Source organism: Meleagris gallopavo, chromosome 19 (genome assembly GCF_000146605.3).
Source record: "Meleagris gallopavo isolate NT-WF06-2002-E0010 breed Aviagen turkey brand Nicholas breeding stock chromosome 19, Turkey_5.1, whole genome shotgun sequence".
NCBI lineage: Eukaryota > Metazoa > Chordata > Aves > Galliformes > Phasianidae > Meleagris > Meleagris gallopavo.
The window spans coordinates 5,989,884-5,999,408 of record NC_015029.2 but is presented as its reverse complement, the minus strand read 5'-3'; the positions used below and the strand labels follow the sequence as shown (position 1 = coordinate 5,999,408).

At 49.6% G+C, this 9,525-nt stretch overlaps 1 long non-coding RNA gene across 1 annotated transcript; it reads right to left on the bottom strand.

The window, feature by feature from the left end:
• Positions 1–3,820: 3,820 nt before the first annotated feature.
• Positions 3,821–9,525, bottom strand: LOC109370479. Its single transcript, XR_004161665.1, has 3 exons — positions 9,380–9,525; positions 9,156–9,277; positions 3,821–7,551 (listed from the first exon to the last, which is right to left on the bottom strand). It is a non-coding gene; the product is annotated as an uncharacterized LOC109370479 (long non-coding RNA).

The window sequence follows — 9,525 nt, the reverse complement described above, 5'->3', positions numbered from 1 at the left end:
TTCATCTGCACAGCTACTGAAGTTGCCAGGCACTGAGCTACCCAGAGATGCACAAAACCCATTGCCTGGCTGTTGGATCCCCTCTATCTCTATCACAAAATATCGCACCGCTTCTTTCCCTTTGGCATCTCTTCTCACTTTCCCCATCAGTTTTTTTCTCTCTGGGCTTATCAATGCCCTCTACTTCTCTCCTAACAGACAGAGGAGCCCACCCTCCTTCTTGGCACTGCTGACCTCCCACCATACAGTATTGATAAGCCATAACAGCAAACACCCAACAGCATTATTAGTGTTGCCCTTCAGGAGCTGGGCACTGTGGGATCCCCTCGCTTTCAGTGACTCATACAGCCACCTACAACCCAAGCCACTGGCAGGTGACTCACAAACTTGTCCAGGTCAGCGCTATGCACACCTGCTGCTGTAATAAGCAGTTCTCCCAAGGTCTCTGGTGTATCTCCAAGGCAACGATCCAAGGCCAAGGGAATTGATGTGCCAATTAAAGAAAACGCTAATACAACCTGTTGTGAAGATCAAAAGGACGCAGTAAACAAATGAAAGGCAATTCCACATTCATTATCATGTGTGTACACTGCAGTTCCTGCAAACTAAAGCTTCTCCAGCTCTGTCCAGCAGCATGCTAAGGCAACTCCGTGGAGTTTTGCCCGGTCTCGTGGCTCAGGACTGCACTGGGACTGGGCTTCTTTGTACAGTCTAAACAGTGAAAAGCCACCACCTGTTACCATCACAGAAAGGAGTGTCTCCAACACAGCCTGGTTTGTGGGGATGCCAAAAAACCTTGTCATGAAGTGACAAATTCCTGTGCCATTCTAGAAATGTCCTGCAGCACTTTTCACCTGCCGGTGTATAAATCAGAACTGGTTTCACTGGTGGAATTAGACCCGCAACAGATGGCAGTGAGTAGGATGGGATTGGTGAGAGGAGATCTAGGCAGAAATCAATGAACAGGTTTTGCCAGGTTGAAGCTCAGTGCACAGCTCTGTGCAAGATCCATTCTGCTGCCCACTCTGGTTTTTGACCTCTTCCAGAGAGCTGAGCAAACTTCCCCTGGACATGAGAGTAAAATTCAACCTCCTGCTTCCTCTTCCCAGGATTAATTACAAGTGAATGCAGGAACCCTGCTGTGTGCTTTGTTCTTCCACTAATTAAGAATCCTGTCAAATAGAAAATAACCACTGCAGAGGACTTACAACCCTGGTATAGGATTTGGATCTACAGAAATGACTTGCACTCTAAGACTTCCTAGAATTAATTGAATTGCTATTATATTCTGCTTTTTCTTCAAACATTTGCTCTACATCTATAAATTCTCAGCCATGTCTTGCATCATTCAGGCTGGTTTACAGCAGACCAAAGGCTAAATGCTCTTATGCCATTCTGCTATCACTTTGCTCAGCTGTAAATGACAGCCTGCAGCACAAAACAGGCCCTTACTCTCCTTATGGTCATTCACAAAACATCAGTTCCTTTGGAAAAAGCCAAACAGTCCTGTTCTGCACGCCATCCAGAGGCCGCTCAGAGCACAAAAAGCAAGCATTTGCCTCATGGGGTAAGATCGTGGTCCTTCTCATTCCTCATCCACCTCAGACAGCAGCCAACATCAGCTGCTGCAGAAGAAACAAGGTGGGCAGTTGTGGAGTGCCCTATCCACAGAAGAACATGCTTTATAATCTCATAAGATAGGGGCTGCTTTATGCCTTGAAGCATGAAAATCCATTTCAAATTCAGTTGTCTAAATCAAGCCATGCCTCATGCCTGCACTGACTTCCACAGCTCGTCTGAGACTGCTACAGGGAAATCCAGGCCTACAACTAAGTGAGCAAGGCTTAGGGTCCAAACTCTGTCAGGAGGAACATGAGTAGAGTTAAACTGTCAAATAGATGAGGCAGGAGGGAAGACACGAATGGCTCAGGCAGGTCCCTGCAATCCCACTTATGATGCTGCGTCAAACAAAATAAGGGTACCTTCAGTTGCAGCTACAAAAGATTTATTTTCCCCCTTTTATTTAAGGCTTAATATCAGTGGAGATGTTTTCATAAAATTGTTTTTAAGAAGAAGAAAAAAAAAAAGTGTTCCAATGAGACAGGAAGCTGGAGCCTCTCACCTCTTTAAGCTCACAGTATGAAAGGCAGGGAATGGGAGAAGAGTAAGAAAACAGAGGAATCTTGGTTATTCCTCCAAACTGGGTTAAATATGTTCAGGGAAAGCAACGATTGCAACACAGTGCTCATTAACACCAACTTGTGGCAGGGACTCACTGTACAGCTAATTAGGTACCTGGGGTCTTGCAACACAATTCCAGTAGCACTGCTTTCAGAGCTGGTTTGCAGAGTATATTCTTTTTTTTTCTCCTCCACAACATCAATTGAGTTCATCCAGTTCCTATTCTCACTCAATTCTCACTGCCAGAGCATGATGGACCCACTGACTCCTGTCCCAGTGAGGCTGGGGCTCTCAGCCCATCTGATTTGCTGGTTTGTTTCCCAGTTCTCCTAGGCAGGAGCAGATCCAAGCAGCTGTTGCTCCTCCTAGCTGCTGGATCCCATAAGGCTGTTCCTTTTCTTTATTCCTTTGTGGCCCCTGGGAATGGCAGGTTCTGTATACGAACAAGATGCCATCGAAGTGTTTCCATTTGTCAGACAATTGCTTATCCTTCAAAGTCTGCAGACCTACACCACCCTTACTGAGCGAATACTGGCTGCCCGAAGGATAAACTCAAATGACAACTGAAGGCACTAAAAAAGAAAGTCGTTTAAAACAAGGCTGATTAAAAGGAAGAAACTATTCTTCCAAGGAGAAGTGGATTGCTTTCAGCTGCCTTTAGTGCTGAGCATTGCCTGCAGTGAGAACCAAACACCAGTTGCCTCATACTGCACGTATTTTGGAGGCACTTCATCAGCCATCACTTCAGCTTCTCTCTGGATGTGACTTGCAAAACAAAGCTACAGCTTCTGCTCCTCTTGGCTGGGTGATTTTCCCTTCAGCTGTGCTGTTCAGAGGCTAACAAGGCTGTTCTTCATCCAGACCTAAAAGCTGAAACTCCTTTTTACTACATCCACTGGGAAGCCTTCCCACAGCCATGGTTGCGTAAACAATATCTGCCAAATCTCCCCTTATTAAAGGGTCTGGAGAAGGGAGGAAATATCAGAATCCAATTATTTGCCATAGGATCCTAGAGAGCGCATCTCAAAGTGCAAGAAATATTTCTGAGAAAGGCAACGTGTGACTGCATTAGACCAACTTGTCTGACTTCTACAGCAATTCATAAGCTGGCCTCTGGGTTAGGTAAATATATGGGCTTTATTTTGCTCTAAACTGAAGATCAGCAATTGTCCCAAGCAACACTAGAGCCAAACCTCTGGAGAACCAATACGGATGCTTTAACAACAACCTCCCTCCCCACACACACACTGTAGAAAATGCTATTTCATTCACTTCAGTCATAAAAACCACAACCAACTCTGAGGACAAGCAGCCCAATATTTCAGGCTGGAGTTAGCATAGCTGCATGGACAAATAGGTTCAAACCTCCCAGAAACTGAGCACATGGGCAGATGAAAATCCAGTTGCCTCCAATTTATCAAAAGTATTTTGAAGAGTTAGACTTGACAATCCATATGGGTCCCTTCCAACTTGGGATATTCTATGATTTGCGATGCCTAATACTCAATTGAGATTTAAACTCTCACATCATTTTTTTGCCTACCTTCAAACCCTACAAATGACTACAGATGTGGTAGGAATACAAGTTCAGGGAGGCGTTTGGGTTCACAGCTCCAACTTTCCATCACAGCCATCCAATCCCCCTGCTCCATGTGCTGCAAGACAGCTGTTGTTTCACAGCTCAAAAATATCTCGCTTCCCCCTGCCAAAGGGAACTAACAGCTGCCTCTGAACGTGATGAAGCTAATGAGAATGAGTGATTTTGTTAGAAATGCTGTAAGCAAGCAGGCTCTGAAAGCACAGCTCTGATCTGAGATGGGATCAGCACAGCCTGGCCAGCGCGTGCATCCGGCACAAGCAGAGGCTGAAGTGATAACTTGTGATTAACAGAGGCTGAAATGATAACTTGTGATTAACAGAGGCTGTGGGATTCACCTCCAGGAAAAGGTCATTGTTTGGAACACCTCCAGAGCTGCAGCATTCCTTTTTTTCCATGGAGAATTTATGAAATGCCGCTACGCTTTAGCGAACCATTTTTCTCCTGACTACATTTGCCTCTTCTGCCTCATGAGAGCTCACCAAATCCCCCGCGAGTTCAGTCTGTCCTTTAATTATTAACAAGATTCCTAAATATTTCAGCGGGAGCTGAGCATCTCTGCCAGGCCATGAAGATCCAACCCGGAGAGACCGGGACCTCCCGACTGGGAATCCTTTGGGATTCCTGCATGGAACGTGGGGCATTACGCCGGTGGGGGCACAACCGAGCGCGGGGTTACCCCCACCCGCGGGACCCTTCCCTCGTCCCCCCAGCCCGGCGACATCCTGCCGCGTCCCCACTAGGGGGAGCGACAAACCCGTCCCCTGCGAGCCCACGGCTCGTCCTTGGGCCGAGGAGACGCGAGGCGGTGGGAATGGGGCTGGGGAAGGACAGGGTGAGCCCAGGGAAGGTGGAAATAGAACGGCTTAGGTTGGATGGGATGTTAAAGATCAAATGAAATGAGGGAGGCGGGAGGGATGAAAGAGCAGCAGGGAAAGGAGGGAAAGGGCTGGTGGGAAAATCTGTGCTCTCCCCTTCTCCAGTTCTGGTCCCCATCAAGGACAGGGGCTCGTTTGTACAATGGGCTCAAGAGAAGAGCAAAGAAGGGTCAGGGATGAGGCTAGGAGGAGGATACGCCATGGATGGAGCTGCTCCTCCCAGCAGGGCTCTGGGAGCTCCTCTAAGGCTGCCACGAGCCACTGGGCCAGGAACAGCCTGAGCAGGGGGAGATCAGAGCAGTTTGGGATGCTGTTCCTAGTGCCAGGAATAGTATCCCAAAAAATTATGGTGACAAGAGCAAAAACCTCAGGGATTCCATTGGAGTGTTACGGAGTAAGATCCCAGCATCTGCAATAGTCCAGGAACTGTGTAGGAGGGAAAGAAGGGAAAAGGTAAAGGAAGTGATGCTCCAACTGCAGCCAGGGCTGCTCCAGGCCTGAAGGAATTACTTGCCTAATTAAAACCTGCCCAGGGAGTACTAATTAATCTGGCTAATGAGCACCAGGCATTGGAATCACTGCCTGGCTCACTTTCCAGCTGGAATAGCCCAAACCTGGCCTTTATCATCACTGGGGTATCACTGTACCATTCTTTCCCCTCGGGTCTCATACCTACCTGCAAGGCCCCTAAAGGCCCTGTGCTTCCTCTGCTTTATCCTCACAGCCCTGGCAAGTGTGTGCAAAGGAGGAACAAAGCAGTCCAGCAGAAATGCAGAATCCAGTGCACCCAACTGGACGTAGGGATCAAGTACAGCTGGAAACTTGAATCGCACAGCAGTGTGGGGACCCCAGTGTACCCCAGACCTGGATAGGCTAGCAGGATGCTCTGGTCCAAAAAACCCAATTCACCTCCCTTGCAGCCTGCACTGGACTGGTTTTAAGTAAAAGAAAACAGAGGTCCTGGGACACAGGTGCAATGAGACTGATTTCAGCAGCACCAGGAACTTCTCCTGTGCTGGCATGAGTCATGGGTGGCCTCAGGGGATGCCCAGAGCCCTCACACACCTTCTGCCCAGCCTGTGGGTGAGGATGGGGTGGGAAGGAGCCCCTGACCTTGCCCAGGGCACACATTTGTCTGGCCATGGAGCAGACAGGCGATGCCAGGACTGACAGGCACTGCAGCAGGGGCACGGCCAGGGGGTTATTAATAACCTGCTGAGTCAGAGGGGGCTCTTAGGTTTCAGGATCACAAGATACAGGCACCAAGTAGCTCAGATGCATTCTCCCCCAATTCCTACTTTCTACACTGACAGCGACAACTGGAAAGCCAGGTGGGGGCTGATGTCGGGTGCCCTCAGGCGTCACACTGCCTGCAGGGCTGCCCAGCCCCATCCTGATGGTTCAAGGCACTCCAAGAGAGGGACACACAGCTGCTGGGACATGTTTGGATCACCAGCTCGTTGCTCAGCCCCCATGAACTACAGCAGGAAATGGCAACTGGAGCCCTACTGCCTGTCAACAAAACTGGATCACATTGTAGGGAGACAAATGAGCATCATGGCCTTTGCCTGCAGTCCTACTTCCCTGTGGGGTCCTCACTTCAGCCCCCAAATAGGCTGTGATGGGGCTGCTGTCCTGCTGCCACCAAAAGGGATGGAGCTAGGGACATTAAAAAGCACAAAGAGAATGTGGAAGATCTTGTAGACATGCACATTGCTCTGTCTAATTACAAGAGTTTTGCGGAGGATAAAAGCTGCAGGTTGGAGGTCAGATGTCCCAGAAAGTGGCTTGTCTCATCCTGGCTGCCACAGTGTCACCTGTGCTCCTGCTGAAGCCCTCAGCCCTGCAACGTGGGCAAGCTGAGCTCTGCTCTGGGATGGCAATTCCTTCTGCTTCGCAATGGAAAAGCAGTCAGTGATGTGGAACTGATTAACTTTCCGATGCAGCAGCCCATGGCAGCTGTGTGCATTGCCAAGGTGCGATTTCTCCAGAGGCTGCTGTGTGCCTGGAGCAGCAGGAGCAACCTGAGCCCGAACCCTGCCCCAGCAGTGCTCCTGGCACCCAGCATCACCATCTCTTTTTCCACCCGGGACAGGACCAAAATACCCCATTGCACCCCTCCGCAGCAGCTGTTGGGGACATCACACTGACAGCACGGGCTTTCCCTGTCCTCTCTGCTGTCACAGCGCTCAGCCCCCAGCGCCTGCAATTGCTATTGCTGTCGCTGCCACTTGCAGTAGCTGAAAGAAGTGAAGTGCTGAGACTCTGCTGCGTTCTGCATCCCTGGGGAGAGGTCTCATTCCTTCGTATCGGGCTGCCTGAGCAGTAAGCCCAGCTCATTCCAATTAGCCCGATAGTTCTCCAGTCTATCTACCTCTATGGACATGTTAGCATCCTACTATTTCCTGCGCTGAGCCTGGATGGAAGGGCGAGCAGGAGCAGTGTGGTGCTATGCAGATATGGCAATAACCCTTGCCGTACCCCTCGCTCAATGCTGAGCAGACAAACACAGATAGGCCATATCAGAGAGACACAGGAACCACATGCACCCAGGAGCAGCCAACAGTGTTAAACCACAGGCTGAAGAGGAGGAGCACGTTGGTTTTAAACAAATGTTTTGCATTTTAGGAGATGTCTTTAGGTAGATGAAAGATGGAAAAGCCTTGAAATCTTGTGGTCTTGTGGGTCTCCTTCCTAAATAGGTGCTGCTTCCCAGCAGGGCCTGCCTGTATGTCCATGTACCTCAGTTGGATTGTAACAATCATTTACCATTGCGACACATTCCAGCACTTAAATAAGCTCCTTGAGAGGGAGAGATAAGTTATCAGCTTTCCTGTTCATCTTGCCAGTCTGTCTGCAGCAGATAAGCATGTTGGGCAGCAGGAAAAAGGTTATCTAGAAAGGAAACGGAGCAATGGCCACTGTTATTACAGGAGGCTTTGAAAATAGGAATGCCACCAGGAATCCCACAGCCCAACGAGCCATTCCCAGCAGGACGTGATTGATGGTCAGAGCCCAGCTGCCTTCCTCCCAGCCACAGGCATCCTCCCATCGATCCTGTGCTCCCACAGGCAGAGTGCCCCAAACCTGCTGTTTTCCCTCCTGCCTTGCACCTGCTGCAAAGCTTGGGGTTGCTGTAGCATCCCTCATGTCCTTGGGAACCTCTCTTCCACCTATCACGGAGCAGTAGGAGTGGGAAAAGATTCTGACAACCCCAAGCCTTTCTAAACCTATGCATCTGCTTGGGACAGGGCAGCTAAGCCACACTGGAGGGTTTCATTTAATTTTGCCGGCTCCCTCCTGCCTGCCTCCCAAGTCATTCCCTCCATGTGCTCCCCTATTTTACTATTTCCCGTTAATCTGTGTTTTACATAACCCCCGGCATGTGCTGGCCACGAAGGCTATGCACTGCCGTGCTATTAATGCACATCTTTAGGTTTAGGATTTAAACCAAATAAAACCCTCTTGCAGCCCAGGGAAGCAAACCGTGACAAACCAGCACTGGCAGCTTGGAGGTGCAAATCCCAACGGGGACAGAGCATCCTCACAGGGCACCTGCACCCAGATGGCAGCAGCAGGTTCCTTTATACCACGTGTGTGACTATTGCACAGCTCTTCAGCTGGAGAAAAACACCACTGAGCATGTTGGTCTCTGGGCAAGTGTTTCACTAGCATCCATCACTGCAGCTCTGAGCTCCAACTTCATTGCTCTTATTTTAATTAATCTCTGCAGGTCTGGCTTTTCAGCTCTGCAGAAGCCTGCTGGTCCTGGGAGGAGCTGAGAAAGCAGATAGGGCCTGGAGATGATATTGGGAATAAAGGCACTCAGCAAGGACAGGGTGGTTTGGGGGGGAGAGAAAGCCAGAAATTTGGCTAAAAATAAATCTAGAAATTTGGCTGTTAGAAATCCTTAAACCACTTGAGATCCCAGTGCAATGCCCAGGTCCCCAGATCCATCCTTATCCACCCAGAAGCTCAGAGTAACCACAGTGCAGAACTTAACCACACCCCCAGCACTGAGGTGCGATCCCACTCACCCAGCGCCCACTGAGCCAATTTGTTTCAATGCTGCAATTAGCACTTCATCACGGCCAAGCTCTAATTCCTCTCTGCCGGAGAGGCTTCCCCTGCTCAGCTCCAAGGCTTTACCTTGCTTTGGGGGCTGGAGGAGCATCTCCCCTCATGGCTGCTCAGGCTGCAAGAGGTTAAGGATTTTATACAACTCCTACTTTCCCTAAATCTGCAATTCTTCCCTGCCTTCTATTTTTATAAAAAGAAAAGGGGAGGGGGGGATGGTATTTACAAGGGATTTCACTCAAATAATGAAATAAATGTGATCAGCTGAGGGATTCTTAATCCTCTTTGACTCTCGCATCCTGGGGAATGACCGTGGGGATCTTTGCTGACACCGATCCCAGCAAGGCAGGGAGCAAAGCACCCTTTGTGCCTGCCCAGCCCTCGATGGAGCACGGGGTTGGGAAGCACCGAGTGTTCCTTACCTGGAGGACATTACCTGAGGCCCTTGAGTCGATGCTGGAGAAAAAAAACCCTTTGGTCACCTGCTCACCCACAGCCCCCAGCCATGTGTCTGTTTCAGGTTCCCTGGTTCTGCAGTGTGTGCCTGTGGGAAAGGAAGGAGCCCTCCTGTGCCTTTAGGCTTTGCCCAATATATTCAATTTGTAGCCTGGGAATGACACAGTTATTATGCGAAAACTCAACTGACAGTCAGTCACACAGCTGGTCTCCCTGACTGGGGGAGAGGTCTCTGAGTAGGAGATTCTTCAGAGTCTGCAGCTGCTGGGGCTGTGCTGGGGGAGCTGGTTAAGCCTGTGGGTCCCTTTATCACCCCAGAGAGAATAAAAGGGATGA